The sequence below is a fragment of the Lactuca serriola genome, chromosome 2 (genome assembly GCF_051521515.1).
Source record: "Lactuca serriola cultivar US96UC23 chromosome 2, Lser_US96UC23_V15, whole genome shotgun sequence".
Taxonomy (NCBI): Eukaryota; Viridiplantae; Streptophyta; class Magnoliopsida; order Asterales; family Asteraceae; genus Lactuca; species Lactuca serriola.
In genome coordinates, this window is record NC_136409.1 from 101,914,301 (window position 1) to 101,933,812 (window position 19,512).

Sequence of the window (19,512 nt, forward strand, 5' to 3'; positions counted from 1 at the left end):
CCAATTTTGCAATTGGGGTAAAGTTTCGCATTTAAGGCCGTTATGGGCGTAACGAGTCCTTGCATATTTTTGAAATTGACAGATTTTACCCGGATTTTCAAATTTCAAGTCAAAGGCTGTCCGAGAAGTATCGAATTTAAAAATTGTGATATTTTTTGGATTTTCCGAATTTATGCAAAACGTTTATGACATGTGTTAAGAGGAAGTTTTGTATGGAAGATTCTGAATTAAGCACATTCTCATTTCTTTTCGTTTTGATAATCATTTTTCGATTATAAAAAGGGGAAGAAAATTAATATGCGAATTCAAAAGTTGTGAATTTTTCATTTTATGTGGATTTGAAGACCGATGTGAAGTTGAGAAATTGAAGTTTATGAAGTGATTCTATTTGAAATTCGGAAGTGATTTGGGTTTTCCCGGTTCATGATGGGTTTGGACATAATGAATATTTTTGGGGTGTGCTTTTATGCTCAAATTTGGGTAATCTGTTGTGGAGGTTTGGATACTCCAAATTACCTTTTGATGCTCGGTTTGTAAGGTCTCACACTTTAGAACCCAGATTGGGAAATCATTGAAGAATTGAAGATTTGATGTTCATTTCTACATTTTTCACGCTTGAGGCTTAGTTCGTGAAGTTGCTCATTTTGGAAGATTGAAGTGGGTCATCCATTCCTAACTTTGAGGGGGAGAATGTTGGGGTGCAAAGTTATTCATGGAGTGACTTTGTAATGGTTTAACTTGAAGATCCACTTGCATATAGGATTAATGCCTTGTAACATGATACACACACATACACACACACACACACACACACATATATATATATATATATATATATATATATATATATAGAGAGAGAGAGAGAGAGAGAGAGATGTTTGCACTTCTCTATATAGTGGGTTGCATACCACTTGTAGAGTGTGCTTGAGAGATGTAGTCCATTATGATCAATGAATGGGATATTTATGTAGAACTAGATGTAGATCCCGTTTTGTACTCATTCCTATGATCGAATACATATCTTAGCACCCAAATCACCGTGTTCTTTGTGTTCGTTTATTTCCGCATGCCAAATCAAATGCTCATATTTCACTACACCACGTAATCTTACAACACTTCCATACTGTCATGGACCCACCCCATGGTCTTACTGTCTAACTACCATTCCAACCATAATCATCATGAGTTTGATGGGTTTTAGCCATATGAACATTCCTATGTGCATATACAAACCCTAATGCTTGGATCTAGGTTTCTCTAATTGAACATGCATTGAATCCAAGACTTCTAATGACAATTCTAGTATAATAACATAAGAAATCAGATTTAGAAGATTACCTTGAATCACTTGTCAGAATCTTCTTGTCCTTAGAGCTTTAGAGTCACAATTGTCACTCCTCTAATGGCTTACAAACACCAACTAGCAAGAGGATGATTATAGAGAGATGATAGAGGAGGAAGAAATCGGCCAGGGTTTCTTTAGAGACAAGGTATCGATTTCCCTTAACCCCTAGGGTCTATTTATACTAGTGAGGCTCCTAGGGTTTCACCCTTAAACCCTAATTGGATAACTTAGGCCCTAAGCAATCCAATACCCTAATGATAAGCCTTGGACAATTTCAAGGTCTATCCTAAGCCCCAAAACCATCCCCCCTTATCCATAAGGGATTATAGCCCAAAGTACAACTATCATACAATTGACAGTTTATGCCCTTCTATTTAATTAATCTCTTTAAGTCACCAAATTAATTCCTAATTAATTTATGACTTATATTAATCAAATAATAATAATATTATTCCTTATATTATTCTCATAATATATAAATAATATTTCTTCTCTCATTACAAATCATTCTGTCAAGTTGCTATGGTGAAGGCAACCCAAAAGGACCATGCACAACCGGGTCAAATACTTGCCTAATATAGTTGCAGCCTTAGACACTATTCCAACAGTCTCCCACTTGGATAAGTCTAGTAACTATATACAAGTATAATCCGATTAGCAATCGTAGCTCTCAAAAACGCTGTCAAACTCTGATCTTATCAATCTTGTCCTTCAGATAAGGGATAGTATAGTCCTCCGTTTAGATATCATGCATACATTTACATGGAACCAATTGTCTAGAATTTGGTTTCTCAATCTCAGATTTATTTGACATAGAACTTAATCGAACACATCAATTCAGTTCTGACCGGGCCCGACACATAAGTCAAATCAAATCATCGAGCGGCCAAGATATCGCTTTTACCCTCTCAGGATAAAAGTAACAGATAAACTTCGACTTATATGCATTTACTTATTCATTAATCAACTATACACAACAATGTGTTTTATAACATCAAGTTACTGATGCGGTTTCGCATTATCAATGTACAACCAATTAACAAATAACAAACCATATATCTAGGTTTTAAGACCATATGATATTATCGTCTTGCGATCACCCTCTTTATCATATTCCATAAGGTGATTCCAACAAGCGCGGGTTTGTTCCAATGCTCAAAACTAGTTCATAAGCACTCATGAATGTTGCAGCAAACTTTTGCTATGTCTAATACCATTTAGACAATCTACACACCAATTCATGACAATCTTCATTCATACCTACTTCCAACATATGAACGATTGTGGACAATTTGAATAATTCGATTATTCTTAATAAACTCAATTATTCTGGAAGTCAAAACATGCAAAGTGAAACAATAGTTAAACAATTAACATAAGACGGTAACATTACTCATAAAAAATACTCTTTTATTTAATCATCAAATGTTAATTACATTTATCTATTACAAGTTTCTAATACTATCTAATCTATACTAATTTCATCCTTCAGCCCAATATTCCTAGCATGCTGCAAGTGCCTAACCCTGCTCAGTCCCTTCGTAAGCGGATCTGCTGGGTTATCATCTGATGATATCCTATTAACCACGAGTTTTCCTTCTACACGATGTCTAATAAAGTGATATTTTCTGTCGATATGTCTAGATCTACCATGATCCCTCGGTTCCTTGGTCAAGGCAACCGCTCCTTCATTATCACAGAAAATCTCCATGGGCTCCTTTATGGCAGGCACAACTTCAAGATCACCAATGAAGTTCTTCAACCATATTGCCTCCTTCGACGCTTCGCTCGTTGCAATGTACTTTGATTCGCACGTTGAATCAGCTACGGTTTCCTGCTTGGAACTTTTCCAAGTCACTGCTCCTCCATTCAGGGTAAAGACCCAGCCCGACTGCGAACGGTAGTTGTCCCTGTCGGTCTGAAAGCTGGCGTCACTATACCCTCGCACCTTCAAGTCATCACTCCCTCCGAGGACTAAAAACCATTCCTTCGTCCTTCGAAGGTACTTAAGGATATTCTTGACCGCAATCCAATGGGTTCTGCCAGGGTTCCCTTGATATCTACTAACCATGCTCAAAGCAAAGGCTACATCAGGGCGAGTACAAGTCATAGCATACATGATTGAGCCAACTGCGGAAGCGTATGGAACTCGACTCATTTCTGCTATCTCACCTTCGGTACTCGGACTTTGAGTCTTACTCAACTTGGCATTACTTTGTATCGGTAATTCTCCCTTCTTCGAGTTTTCCATACTAAAACGTTTCAATACTTTATCTAAGTAAGTGTTCTGACTAAGTCCTATTAGTCTCTTACTTCGTTCTCTCACTATCCTTATTCCCAGAATATAGGAAGCCTCTCCGAGGTCCTTCATAACGAAGCACTTCCCGAGCCAGGACTTAACCTCCTGCAGAGTCGGGATGTCGTCGACATACAGAACGAGGAAGCTTACTATACTCCCACTGGCTTTGACATATACACATGATTCATCTTCGCTTCATACAAATCCAAACTCTTTGAATTTCTCATCAAAGCAAAGATTCCATCTGCGAGACGCTTGCTTAAGTCCATAAATGGACTTCTCAAGCTTACACACTCTATTCGGATGCTTCGGATCAACAAAACCCTCTGGCTGAGCCATGTAAACATCCTCAGCCAACTTCCCATTAAGGAAAGCGGTCTTGACATCCATTTGCCAAATCTCATAATCATGATATGCGGCAATTGCTAGCATCACTCTAATAGATTTTATCTTCACAACTGGTGAGAAGGTCTCATCATAGTCAACTCCAGGAGTTTGAGTAAAGCCCTTCGCAACCAATCGCGCCTTATATGTGTGTACGTTTCCATCCACGTCGGTCTTCTTCTTGAAGATCCATTTGCACCCAACGGTCTTACGTCCGGGCACATTATCAACCAAATTCTAAACTTGGTTATCATACATGGATTGGATCTCGCTGTCCATTGCCTCTTTCCATTTAGCAGACTCCGGGCCTGCCATGGCTTCCTTATAGCTATTAGGTTCATCTAGATTTATTAGTGTACCATCACTAATATACGTGCCCCCTTCGGTAGTAATATGAAAACCATAAAACTAGGGTTGAACTCTAACTCTTTCGGAACGTCTAAGAGGTAAGGACTCGTTAATCGGTTCAACCGGAGTTTCCTCCTCGGGTTGAGTGCCAGCGGTAGAGGTTCCTTCATCAATCGACTCTTGAATCTCTTCAAGCTCGATTTGCCTCCCACTGTCTCCTTGGCTTATGAGTTCTCGCTCTCGGAAAACTCCTCTCCTCGCAACAAAGACAACTTTGTCCTCCGGTCTATAGAAGAGATATCCAAAGGATTTATGCGGGTAGTCGGTGAAAATACATCGCTCACTACGAGGTTCGAGCTTGTTGTGAGTATCTCGTCTTATGAAAGCCTCGTAACCCCAAACCTTAATATGTGCTAACGAGGGAGCTTTCCCTGTCCACATCTCGTGAGGTGTTTTGGCAACCTTCTTAGTAGGGACTCAGTTAAGGATATGGGCGGCAGTCTCTAAGGCATACCCCCAGAATGAGATAGGTAGTGAAGCACGACTCATCATAGAGCGGACCATGTCTAACAAGGTTCGATTACGCCTTTCTGCCACACCATTCAACTGAGGTGTCCTAGGTGGCGTCAATTGTGAAACTATTCCACACTCCTTGAGATAGTCGTGGAATTCAAGACTTAGGTACTCTCCTCCTCGATCGGATCGAAGCATCTTGATTTTCCTGCCCAATTGATTCTCCACTTCATTCTTGAACTCTTTGAACTTTTCAAACGTTTCTGAGTTTTTCTTGATTAAGTAGATTTACCCATATCTACTATAGTCATCGGTAAAAGTCACATAGAAGCGGTTCCCATCCTTTGTGGTTGATCTAAACGGTCCACATACATCGGTATGTATGAGGTCCAATAAATCCTCACCCCTTTCACATGTACTAGTGAAGGGTGACTTGGTCATCTTTCCAAGTAAACAAGACTCGCATGTGTCATCTTCCCTAAGGTCGAATGACTCCAACACTCCATCCTTTTGGAGTTGGGCTATGCGCTTCTTGTTGACATGTCCAAGACGACAATGCCACAAGGATGCTTTATCCATACTATTGGAAGAATCCATGCATAAAACATCATTTCCTAGGTTATCTACAATCATAACAGTTTCATAAATTCCATTACATGGTATTGCTTCAAGATATAAGACACCATTTAGATAAGCATAAATAGAACCATTCTCATTATTAAAAGAAAATCTAAATCCTTGTCTAACCAAACCATGAAATGAAATGATGTTTCTTGCCATTTCTGGCGAATAGCAACAATTGTTCAAATCTAAACATAAACCATTCCTAAGCACTAGAGAATACACTCCAATCTTGGTCACAGGCGACAATCTTCTATTCCCCATGATTAGATTTATTCTTCCATGCTCCACATCCCTATTTCTTCTTAGTCCCTGCAATTCAGAACAAATGTGGTAACCACACCCGGTATCTAGTACCCAAGAAATAGCATGAGATGAATCATTTGATTTAATTGTGTATATACCTACGAAAGACAGATTGATCTTTCCTTCCCTGATGGCTTGCAGGTAGTCTGGGCAGCTTCTCTTCCAATGCCCTATTTTATGGCAATGGTGGCACTCTGCCTCCTTTGGGTTAGGGTTAGGCTTAGCGGGATCAAATTTGGTCCCACTAGAAGAGGAACCATCTCGGGACTTTCCCTTGCGGTAGCTCTTAGACGGAGCGTTCCTCTTCTTACCCCTTCCTTGCCCAATGGCTAAAACAGGAGCAACTGGTGAATTGGGAGTTGGTGCAATAGACTTGTCCTTGAGGTTGCTCTCAGCAACCCTAAGGAGACCTTGGAGCTTACTAAGGGTGACCTCCTCTTTGTTCATGTGGTAGGTCATCCTAAATTGGTTGTAACACGGAGGCAAGGAGTGAAACACCATGTCGATAGCCAAGTCTTCCCCAAAGTCGACATTCAACTTGCGAAGACGATCGACATACCTTTGCATCTTTTGCAGGTGCACGGTTAGAGATTCTCCATGAACCATTTTAGCGGAGATCATGTTAGTGAAGATCTCGTATCGTTCCTGACTCGAGTTTTGGTGGTATCTCTCCAACAAGTCTTGGTGCATTTCGTACGGATACATGTCCTCATAGGAATTTTGGAATTCGGCGTTCATTGTGGCTATCATGATGCAATGAACCTTCGTCACATCACGTTCATGAGTCTCAAAAGCAGTCATTTCAGCCGGAGTAGCAATTTCTAGGTTGATCTTCTCGAGCTTCTCATCGAGGACATACTCCTTGTCCTCGTAGCGAGCAATCGTGCGAATGTATCTTATCCATTCGCTAAAGTTCGTCCCATCGAAAGTCACCTTTTGGCAAAGGCTCATCAATGTGAACGAGCTAGCAGCAACGTTGTTTGCATTCGACATCTACAAATAGAAAGGACAAAGATAGATTAGAATTTGAATCCCTAATTATCACCCAATAAGAAAAATTAGGGCTAGGATCCAACAACAATATTTACATATTAGAAAAGGGATGCCGTAATCTAACATGCAAACAATTTGAAGGTAAGTGAATGACGATTCACTAACTCTCCACCATGAAAACATAACTTTAAGTTCTAAATGTATTGAGAATTCCTAGGTTTCGATGAGATTCATTGAACTTTTCAATGGCATGTTTAAATCTCGATATGCCCCTCTCGTTTGTGACTGGGATACCGAGGATCACAAATTTGGTGTGAATTACCATGCAAATTCACATGGTGCCTTCATTGTAACAATCACCTATTCGATGTGCCGGTAAACCACACACGCTCCATCGAACTATGATAAACAATGAATCACCCTTTGCCACCTTTTCTTAGAACCAATTAGTGTACCGGTAAACCACACACGCTCCACTAACTTCTTAGCAAGGGTGCAAAGTGTAATTTCATGGGATTGCATCAATTCACTTTTCCTAAAGTAACTAGGATTGGGAATTTTTTTTGAAAAACATGTAGTTACTTGTATTTCATATTATACTTTTAATGAGGAGATGAGGTTGCCCTATCCTACCCGTTCAGCTAACGACCCTCCACCGATCAAGCAAGCGGTGGGTGTGAGTGTATACCCATTAAGCGCCATTTTATAGGCCGCAACCTTATACCCACCTTATAGACCGGCTTCGTGAATGAGGCCTACTAATGGTAAGACTAGCATTTTTAATTATACATGTATATACATATTAATCTTGTAATATTATATTAGTATAAGGTTGAATTTTAAACTTGGAAAATTCTAGGGTTTGAAATTTAAATTGTCTAAATTAAACTTTTAATCACAAAACATAAATTTCAAAACTTGAGGGCAAGTTTTAAACTTTTCAAAACATAGGGGATCAAATAACAAATAATCCAAATTAACATTTAATCACATAATTATCCATATTTGATTTATTTAATTATTTCTTGCAAAACAATTTACCAATTTAATTAAAATAATTAATCAATTATCACATAAGGAAATTAATATTCAATTAATTGATAAATATCTTCAATTAGGTCAAGAATATACTCAAATATATCTCAAAATCGGATTTATATTGACCTATTAAGATTAAGGTAAGTTCCCAAAAGATAAACAGCAGGAAATCCCGAAATTAGCTCTTTCTGACGCTCGAACTCGCCGAGTACCACAATGGACTTGCCGAGTTGAGCCTACTCGCCGAGTCTACTATGGAACTCGTCGAGTTCATTAGGAAGAATGTCAAAATTCGAATTTTGCAAGCAACAAACAAGCAACCAATGCATCAATTCAATAGAAACCAATCAAGGCTCTGATACCACTGATGGGTTTTAGCCATATGAACATTCCTATGTGCACATACAAACCCTAATGCTTGGATCTAGGTTTCTCTAATTGAACATGCATTGAATCCAAAACTTCTAATGACAATTCTAGTATAATAACATAAGAAATCAGATTTAGAAGATTACCTTGAATCACTTGCTTGAATCTTCTTGTCCTTGGAGCTTTAGAGTCACAATTGTCACTCCTCTAATGGCTTACAAACACCAACCAGCAAGAGGATGATTATAGAGAGATGAGAGAGGAGGAAGAAATCGGCTAGGGTTTCTTTAGAGACAAGGTATCGATTTCCCTTAACCCCTAGGGTCTATTTATACTAGTGAGGCTCCTAGGGTTTCACCTTTAAACCCTAATTGGATAACTTAGGCCCTAAGCAATCCAATACCCTAATGATAAGCCTTGGACGATTTCAAGGTCTATCCTAATCCCCAAAACCGTCCCCCCTTATCCATAAGGGATTATAGCCCAAAGTACAACTATCATACAATTGACAGTTTATGCCCTTCTATTTAATTAATATCTTTAAGTCACCAAATTAATTCCTAATTAATTTATGACTTATATTAATCAAATAATAATAATATTATTCCTTATATTATTCTCATAATATATAAATAATATTTCTTCTTTCATTACAAATCATCCTGTCAAGTTGCTATGGTGAAGGCAACCCAAAAGGACCATGCACAACTGGGTCAAATACTTGCCTAATATAGTTGCAGCCTTAGACACTATTCCAACATAGTTGAACCCACATCTAGCTATACCCAAATCAGGTGTTCGGGTCATGCTTCGAACCCCATAGTCCTCATCAGACAAGAACAAGCAGAGAGGCTCTAACACAACCCTCAACCCGGATCTGATCACACGTCTGCCATGCGTTACTATGAATGTGCCAACCTATCATTGAAATTTTCTGAACCTCAAACCTTTCCCGACCTCTAACCAGAATGCCACTTTAACTGGCTTCCCTCTCGTCTAGGATGTGGAACTCTCCCTAGTTCCACACCTGATTCTATTCTTGGAAATCCAAATGGTTCTCCCCCACTTGGATTTAACTACACACTGCCAAACTCACTGGAAACAACGAATAATGATTCCCCTTGCCAGAACTAATGGATCACTTACCCTACATCCTACTTACCGAAGGATTTATGCATTCTAACCATCTTCGATCGATACAATTTCAAAATTTCTTTGACACTTCCAATGTTTGAACAAGCCAACGCGACCGCCTTTATCATCTACTTGCTACCACTCCTTCACTAGTAACGGTAACGATCGATCCCAATATTCCTTCAATAAATAACTGCTATCCATACTGAGCAACATAAGTACTTCTGAATCCTGACTTCGTTGTCCCAAAAGGGGACAATCAACTTCCATTAGATAGTTTCCTCAATTTTCTGATGTAAGGACCACCCCCATGTCCTGAGAATATCGACCCTATGACAACTATCCTGCACTCAAATCCAGATTAATCCCTTACACCCCATATCTATCTTGAATTCTAATAATCAAGTGAACTTGCACTACAACTTCCTCTGCTCCATTGTTGAACTAACACACTGATCCAACTACTGATCTTCCAAGCGTACCCCTAATTTGCATCCACCAATGGCCCACAACAAAATGCATGGCATTCTAAACCCAACTCAACAAGATGCGCCCCACTCATAGCTCTTAGCATGCAAAATGACATATAACGACCCTTGATACTACTAAGTAGGCAATTACAGGGTAAGTAAACTGAAGGTAATGTATTACACATGCAAGTACATGATTCCAAAGAACATAAACACAACATTAGGGCACTAGAAGAATAAAAGATAAGATAACATCAAATGAAACTTTGGCCTCTCTCAACTGAAGCTACAATGCTCGACTAAGACATCCCCAAAATCTCGGCCAGAAAAGACCGATTTTCATTTATGCTTTTAAAATAATTTCAGAGTAAATCCATTTGATTTGAAAGAGTTGCGGAATTTGTTCCCAAAAACAAAACATGATAAAACAATGTTTACCAAAGCATTTCATAAAAGAAATGTATTTCATTATATAATCCAAAAATCGGGGTGTCATGTTCCGATACAGACCAATAATCATAAACGATAACATTACAAGTCATTCAACAAATATATACATATACAGACTTGTAAACAAAACTACTTGATGGTTCATCCATCTTATGCCCTTGCGCCACTTCCTGTAATACAAATAAAACTGAGTGGGTCAGGCTTGGGAGCCTGGTGAGCATATAGGGTTTTCAACCCATAATAAATAATTATATTTAATTCCACCAACCAACAATAACCCAATTACCCATTCCCGTTATTCTCACTTTATGTCCCTAAGACAACTAACATAAGGGACCTAGTCTAAGAATATTTCATCGGGGAGACAACACATGCTTCGGGGGTTTCTCAGCAATATAAGTCAAATAAGGTAATCATGAGGGGGATGGAGTACAACGAATGAACACCCAAGTTCATTAACACCTACAGGTGGCGAACCTGCTAATGTTCCACAAGACTATCTAGAAAAGTCCGTGGTCGTCATCTAAACTCCGCTAGATGACTAAATCAAACAACAACAAGGCCTCTCATCTTTTTATTACACACCAACTATCTACCCATGTTCTACCCAACATATTAGTAGATAAAAATATACATTTTTATACATAGTTTAAAAACCTGTATAGCATGCTTTAATCAATACATAATCCACATAACAGATGAGGCACACACACATAACACGTATTTCATAGAAAACAAATCAGATCCATGAGATAGAAGACAGTGAATATACATTCACACATATAACACAAAATATACACATAACGCGTATTTCGTATAAAATACTTTATAATTATGCGTTAGAAGAAAGTAACCACACGCTCACGCATATAAACAACAATATACTTAATACACTCAAACCATACTTGTATTATTATCGTGTTTGTGAAAGGTAGTATACACTCACTTGATCAGAAGATGATCGGACAGCACTACGACTTGCAGAAGTAGTAATCCTCAGCAGATCTGGAAGATCTTCACAAAAATCGAACTTCTCGCGGGCAGAGCTTCGGATCGGGAACCGCACTTCTCGGGATCTTCGGGATCTCGGGACTTGCTTCGGGGCTTGAGAATAATACCGGGGCTTCGGGGTATTTCTAGCACGCAAATCGATGCAAAACGGGAGAGAGAAGAGAGAAAAATAGCAATTGAGTCGGCTGCCCTCGCATCCTATTTATAGGAGGCTGGAGCCTCGGAGTACACGGGGCGTACTGCTCCGAAATCGTCACTGCTTACGTATCCGAAGTGCTCGAGTGCGAGTGTCGACATACCTCGGTGTACGCGGGGCATACACGAGTACGCGGGGCGTACTTCGGATGAGTCCGATGACTCGTCTTCGGATAATACCGGGATTTAATAATTAAATTTAATTATTAATTATTTAGTAAACTTCGGAAATTCATATCTTCTTCATACGAACTCCGTTTTCGACGTTCTTTACATCCACGCGAAGGTGAGACTACGCTCTATAACTTTTGTTTAGACTACGTTGGCTAATTTTAACTTTATTTTTATTATTTATTTTTAATAGGCCGAGACAGAAAAACTTCGTTATAAATTCATAACTTCTTCGTTTGACGTCCGTTCTCGCCTAACTTTTTATCGCTTCGATACCAACAGCGAGAACTTCGATCCTCGTTTAGATTGCTTCGGCTAAAAAACCGCTTGATCTCAAATCGAGTATTTCAGGCTGCATACCGCTAAGCCGAAACTTCGAAAAATCATAACTTCCTCATACGAAGTCAGATTTGGGCGTTCTATATATATATTCGGAAACCTCGTTTCAACTACTACAACATTAACCAAAGATATCAAGTTTATTTTACTCTTAAATTTTGACGCTTATTTTTATTCTTAATTAATCAAACCACATTATTAAGCAATTAAGCACAAAACACATAATACTCAAATAATAAAATCTTATTATTTCAAAACGGGTTACAAAGGTTAATCTAGACTATTACATTGCTAAAAATGGCAAGCCCGGAAACACAAGCGTTACATCGACTCCTCACTATTGGGGATTCTGCATTACCATCACGACCGTTAGTGATCCTCAAAGTAGCTAGAGTAGGTACCCACACTGCTCCTCTCATCAACCTTGGACAATCGTGATGGATTTTGAGCATTCTAACACTCTTATGGTGTACATGCAACCCTAGAAACCTTGGATATATATTTTCTCTAATATACATGCAAATATGATTTTTCCAAGGTTCTCATTCTAACTAGCATACAATGGGGTACTTGTAATACAAAAATTAGTAGAATGACACACCTTTGTTGTTGCTTGGATTCCTTAAGACCTTGTGAGCCTAGCACCCCAAATGTGATGCCTCAAATGCTTCATACAACACCACAACACTTGGAATAACTTGAGAGAAGAACACTTTGAGCACAAATTCGGCTAGCCCTCACTCTTCTTGTCTTATTGGCCAATTTGCTCCATATGAGGTTCTTTATATAGTGTGTCACATGTAGGGTTACACCATGTAAACCCTAATGTGCATGGCTTTTCATATTCCCATGATCCATGGGTTTATAACCTCCATGGAGCACCCAACGGGTCCTAGCCCAATCTAGTGAATCATGGACCTTAAGCCCACTATATAAGAATGAAAGATTTACATCATTAATCCTCATATATTTAATTAGTCTCTTATTTATCACAAAAATAATTCCAAATTAAATCTTGATCAATACTAATTAAATAATGTGATTTCATATTAATATATTAGAATATATTAACAAATCATAAGTGTCCTTATTCTCATTTTGTCTATCCAAATATTGAGATGCCATGCAAGCCAAATGGACCATGCCAAGCCGAGTCAAGTACATACTAAATATAGTTATGGACTTAGACACCTTATCCAACAAACCGGCCTTCTTGTGGTCCACCTGGTTGCAGTGAAACCACAACTGAACCGATCCTCGAGGCCAGTCCCTACTGAAATGACCCATATGACCCTAACTCAAACATCCCATCCCTGTCTCCTGATAGCCTCTATCATGGGTCCTCCCACACTTGGCACAACGGCCCCGACCCTTATTGCTTCCCAAACGTGAATCCTAAGTCCTAGGTGTCTTTGCCTGGCCTACTGCGATCTGAATCTGCTCTGACTTCCTCTTCCCGAGGTGCTCCAAATCAATTTCCCACTCTCAGGCTCTAGCAATTAGGGATGAAAGTGGGTCCTAACCCGGACCCGGAAAACCCGGAACCGGCTAACGGGATTTTTTAGAACTGGAAACCGAGCCACTATATAGGAACCGGTTCCGGTTCGGTTCCGGGTAAAGTGGGTCTAGAACCGAAAAAACCGAAAACATAAAAGTGGGTTGATTGGAACCGGATAAAGCGGGTTTAGAACCAGGAAAAACCAGAATTTTTTGGTAATTACTTTACTTAGTGGGTTGAACTTTGAAAATTTTCATATTGATATCCCGACTTTGGGGGACTGTAACTCATTGGATATAAAACCAAAATTAACAAAATTATGGTCTAAAATCATGTACAAACTCTAAAATACACTCTAGAAAAAACCGCATGTCAATCCGACATTAAACGAATGAGATATGCATGTGTTAATATTTTCACAGAATACAAAGTACAAAAACAAATACCTGAAAAGTTGAAAATTTTCAGTTTTGATATCCCAACTTCGGAGGACTGTAAATCATTGAATATTAAACCAAAAATGACAAAATTATAGTCTAAACTCATGTACAAACTGTAAACTACAAGTTGGAAAAAACCACATGTCAGTCCGAGTTCATACGAATTAGATATGCATGTTTTAAAACGTTTACCGAATACAAAAAACTGAAAAACTAAAAACTTCCAGCTTTGATATCTCGACTTTGGGGGACTGTAAGTCAATGAATATAAAACTAAAAATGACAAATTTATAGTCTAAAATTATATACAAACTCTAAACTACATGTTGGAAAAAACCACATGTCAATCGAAGTTGAAACGAATGAGATATGCATCTTTTAAACGTTTCACAAAAACCGGTTCCGGCCCTAAAACTGGTTCCGGTTTTTAGACCCGGTTTACCCAGACCCAATGGAACCAAACCCGGATTACCCGGAACCCTGATAAAGCCAATTTTTAAACCCGGAACCGGAACCGGTTCTATATATTCCGGTTCTAACGGTTCCGGTTCCGGTCCGATTCCGGTTTCGGTTCGGTTTTCCGATTCTAAATCTCATCTCTACTAGCAATCATATCATTCAGGGTGTTGCTCCCTAACAATCTCACAAACTCACTGATTTCATCCATCAACATATCATGATACCTCGCCTTCTTCATCTCCTCATCCGCCGCATACTGTGGAACCAACAAAGTCCTCTCCCGAAATGAGGGAGTCTGCGCTCCTAACTATCCTACCACAATCTCGGTCCGAAAGGCCCTGATTTGCTTATCCAACAACCTCATAATCCCAACGCGGCACGCGTCCTAGAGCTCCTTCTTAATCTCCATGATCATTTCCTTGATCATACCAAAGACCATAGGAGTTTTCTCCAAAATACTGCGGGTGATCTCCGACAAGATGAACTCCCCCACCCGCTCATCTATCGGCTCAACACCAATACTTGTTCCTGAACCAAAACCCAAACCTCCTCCATGAGTGCCCATCACCATTCTCAAATTTAATCAAAGAATAATCCAAACATACTTAATGAATACTCATCCTACATGCTTCATAGATTCTCCATGACCATCCTTGATTTGAGTATGGATTATGTGCTTCTAGTAGTATGGGCCCAATACTACCTTCCACACCTATCCATACTTTCCTCAAGTATTATCCCGGGTCCTCTAAGTCACCTTCTCAAGATGGTACTCCAAATACCTGCTGAATAGCGCATCCATACCCCTTAAAATACTTCATAGGCTTCCTAGGTTCCTCATCCGCACCCTGCTATCAGTTGCTGAAGAACTCCCACTAATGTCAGCTAACTACTTCATGAATACAATCACATGCAACAAAGCTTAGATAATCCTTCGAGTAAAAGACTTAATCCTTACACGGTTACACTCAAACGAGAGCTGCGCAATAGAGCCAAATCCGTGACTATGAGATTATTTAACCTTTGTGGCATGTGATGTAACATACTCAATCAACAGTTAACTCACATAACTAAGGTTTCCACAAAGCACAAAGCAAGAAACATCCGTGAATCAAAAACTAACCAACATATCACCTAATCAGGCCATTCTATCCCAATCGTCTGAAATACATACTAGCATGCAATTCTCAGATCCCTCAGACATCCCAAATCCCTTAGTTTGAGTTCAGTCACACCTCAGAGTGTGCCCGAATCCCTCAACCCAAGGCTCTAATACCAACTTGTAACATCCCAAAACTATAAGGTAAAATTTTCATTTTAAATTCAACCATAAACACCATTTATCCTTTTCAATCATTAAAAAGTATATCAGAGTAAAACAAATTATCAGAGTACAATCCCAAAATCATAAAGTTGCTGAAATGTGGGTGTTTGTGTTTTGATTAAGTCAGATGCTTCCCTTTTGAACCAGAAATACCTAAAACCATAACTATAAAACTGTAAGCACAAAGTTTAGTGAGTTCCCCAAAATACAACATACCATACAAACATACATCCATCGGGCCTCGCCCAATACAAATTTGTCAATAAAATGCAATAGGGCCCGCCAACACACTCATCAACCCTGCCTTGCATTGGGACCTAGCCGACATACATACAGACACATACAATATATGAAAGAGTCACACAAATAGATAAAATTCTTGTAACAATAATCTATAAGCCAAAATTGGTGCCTTCGACTCGCCAAACACAATGAGGAGACTCACCTGAATCCCAAAGCCGACAACCCTATGCTCAAAGCCACACAACCGCTGCTACATCACTCTTATCACAACATACAAGGTCCAACCTTAGAATACATACTGAAATAAACTATCTTGGACAAAATTCAACCCCGGTTAAACATGAACAGTCAAATTCAAGGTCAACAACCAAGATGTCATTTATTCAGCCTCATGTCGTGACCAGCTCTTGGTCGCGTCGTGAGATCTCACTCGGACCGATTCCAACTCATCTGAACTCAACTTAGCAACTTAGTCCTGGATGACTCACTCGACAGCCTCACAATGTGAGGAATCTTTAATCATTTTATGAGCACATCATGTCAAAAGAGTCGTTATATGTTGCTCTCACGTCGTGACACTCCCTATGTCACCATTCTCCCAGAACTTGGTAGCAATCTTTGCCACAACCTCATTCGTCTGGTGAAGGTCTAGATACTCCCTCGACAACTGCTGCACCTCAAAAGCTGGTGCAAACTCGGCCCCAAACTAGGTCACAAACTCATACCAAGTCATTGTCTCCAGGGCTTCGACTCCAAAAGCGAAGTATAACTCCTTCCACCAATCTCGTTCTCTGTCTTTCAGAAGACAAAAGGCAAATCTGACCTTCGACCCCTCGGGGAAGAAACGCGTCCTGAACGCGTTAGCCATATCAACTAACCATCTCCTACTGGCAATGGGGTCCTTCTCCCCAAAGAACTCGGGAGCTCCACAAGCACGAAACTTACTGAAAGTGAGAGTGCAAGATCCAACAATAGCCATAACCTCGGTACGAAATACACCCAGGCGCTCATTGAAAATCTCCAAAATTCCCTCCTTGACCGTACTAAAGATCACAGGAGTCTTCTCCAAAATACCACGAGTAATCTCCGACAATATGAAATACCGCAACCGTTCATCACCATACTAACAAAAAACATGCAAATGATCAGAACATACCCAAGAATCCACTTCCCACAGGCTTCCTAGATTCTCCAAGGCTCTCCCCAATTCGAGTATAGATCCTATGCTTTCAGTAGTACGGGCCCAATACTACCTTCCACACTTATCCATACTTTCCTCAAGAATCATCCCAAATCCTCTAAGTTACCTTCTCAAACTAATACTCCAAATGCTCACTAAACAACACAACTAAACCCACTGAAGCACTTCCTAAGATTTCCTAGGTTCCGACCTCACCCTGCCATCAACTGCTGAAAAACTCCCCATAAGTCAGTTAACTAACTCATGAATATAATCACATGTGACAATGCTTAGATAATCCTTCGAGTAAAAGACTCATCCCTACAACGATTAGACTCAAATGAATGTTGCACAATAGGGTCAAATCCGTCCCTCTGAGTTTATCCAAGCCTTGCCACATGTGACTTAACATATCCACTTAATATTTTTAAGGCCCTGAAATCTAGGATCCGAACCAGTGATCAAACAAATAACAATTAAACAAGATTAGAATGGAGTAGAAGAAGATTAAACCAAGATTTGCACACATTTATATCAAAGAAACGTCAGGTTCAAATTGGACACACACACATAGACTGTAAACTCTATGATTCGACAACAACCTTTAATAGACCCAGACACACCCTATATACACGGGAAAGGCTGGCCGTATATAGGTTTACGGCCTTAAACAGACTATTGGTCATAAACACATCCAAACAACTCTATTACATGACAAAAGACCCATTAAGACCTATACATCAGATAGCCTAGCCCAAACCATAAACTAGACCCTTCAATCTCCCCCTTGGTTTGGGGATAGCTTTGACTTAGTCCTTTTCAATGATAAGCACATCGGACCCCCATCGCTCCACGCCACATCTCTTTTGCGATGATCTTTGAAACCATTTTCATGTATTCTTTAGTAGCATACTCGAAGATCTCTTTAGCCACTTTGATCTGAAGTTGTGCCAAATGATAAATATCCCACTTTCCGAATTGAAGTAGGTCTCCTTTGTCGAACAGGCGAAAGCAACCATCTTGAAACTTAATGATAGCAGTCGCAGTGGTTTCATCATACACCCAGTAAATCATATTCGCAAGAGATCCATCACAGAAGTTCTGCAACACAGGAATCTGCCTAACTTGGTTGGTCGGTGGCCACATCACAATCTGGAAAGGCTGATTTGTCTTGGGATCCAGTATCTTAGGGAATCTTTTAATGATGGAATCAACAGTCTTCATGTTAAAAAATCCCTTCTTTACTTGGTTCTCCAAATAAAGCTTGAAACGAGTTTCCCGTGGATCACCTGATGGATTTGCAAATGGAGCACTGGATAGTTCTGAAAGATAAACCCTTGTCCATGAACTGGAATCATGGAAGTCTTTGTAATACTCCACGGTTGAGCTTTTACGTCTCACTATCCACATGTTTACCCTGTCATGAAAACCCCATGAGACAATTCCTGATCTATCACCATACTTGTGTCCAAATCTTTTCTTTTCAATATTAGTGACGGTGACTTTGGGTTGATCTCTAGGAGCGTTTTGATCTGAGCTCTTCTTGAACAATAGTTGATTTTTCTTGTTGGATGCTGTTAATTTGGCACGTTTTAGTGCAGCAACGTTGGGTGCTTGACTGGTTCTTTTTCAAAACGATCAACGATCAGAGTTCTTCTTACAGCGGGCGGGTCAACATGGGGATCTTGAGATAACTGGCCAACATTGAATTATTGAACAGATGATTTGAACTTGTCACCAAGTTCCTCTGCTACTTTCTTCTTCAAGTCAAAGTAGCATGCAGTTATGGTTCCCAGGTGTGTTTGAAGATTAGAGTGTAACGCCTCGTTCTTAAAATATCTAGTTATGGGTTCCCGAGATTAAGAGTAAGGGCGTTTCGGTCTTTTATGGGTATTAGGTTTTATTCAGAAAGGGTTTTCGGGTCGGGGTGTGTCGCTAGAAGCGTAAGTCTTCTAGCCACCTTTATGTGGATATAATGTTCGTCGGGAACGGACTTAGGACGAAGGAGATGTTGTAAATTGAAGATATTGGCAACAATGGTCCCTAAGGGGGAAGTTTAGCAAAGAGGTCCCATGCATGCCAAGCATGCATGCACGTGTTTGGCTGGGTACACCCAGCGTAAGCTGGATATATGCCCAACGCAATGGAGTAAATGAACACGGAGGTCTCTTGACGTATGCCCAGCGTACGCCTATCATCCAGAAACCCTAAATTTAGGGCCAACCACTATATAAGGAACATTATGGTTCCAACCCTAGCCTCCATAAACACTCTCTTACCCTCAGAAAACCCTAGATAGCCATCCCACCTCCATTGTTGGGTGTGTTTGAGCTTGGAAATCTTGTTTTGGCAAAGGAGAGCCAAGAAGAAGAAAGAGGAAGT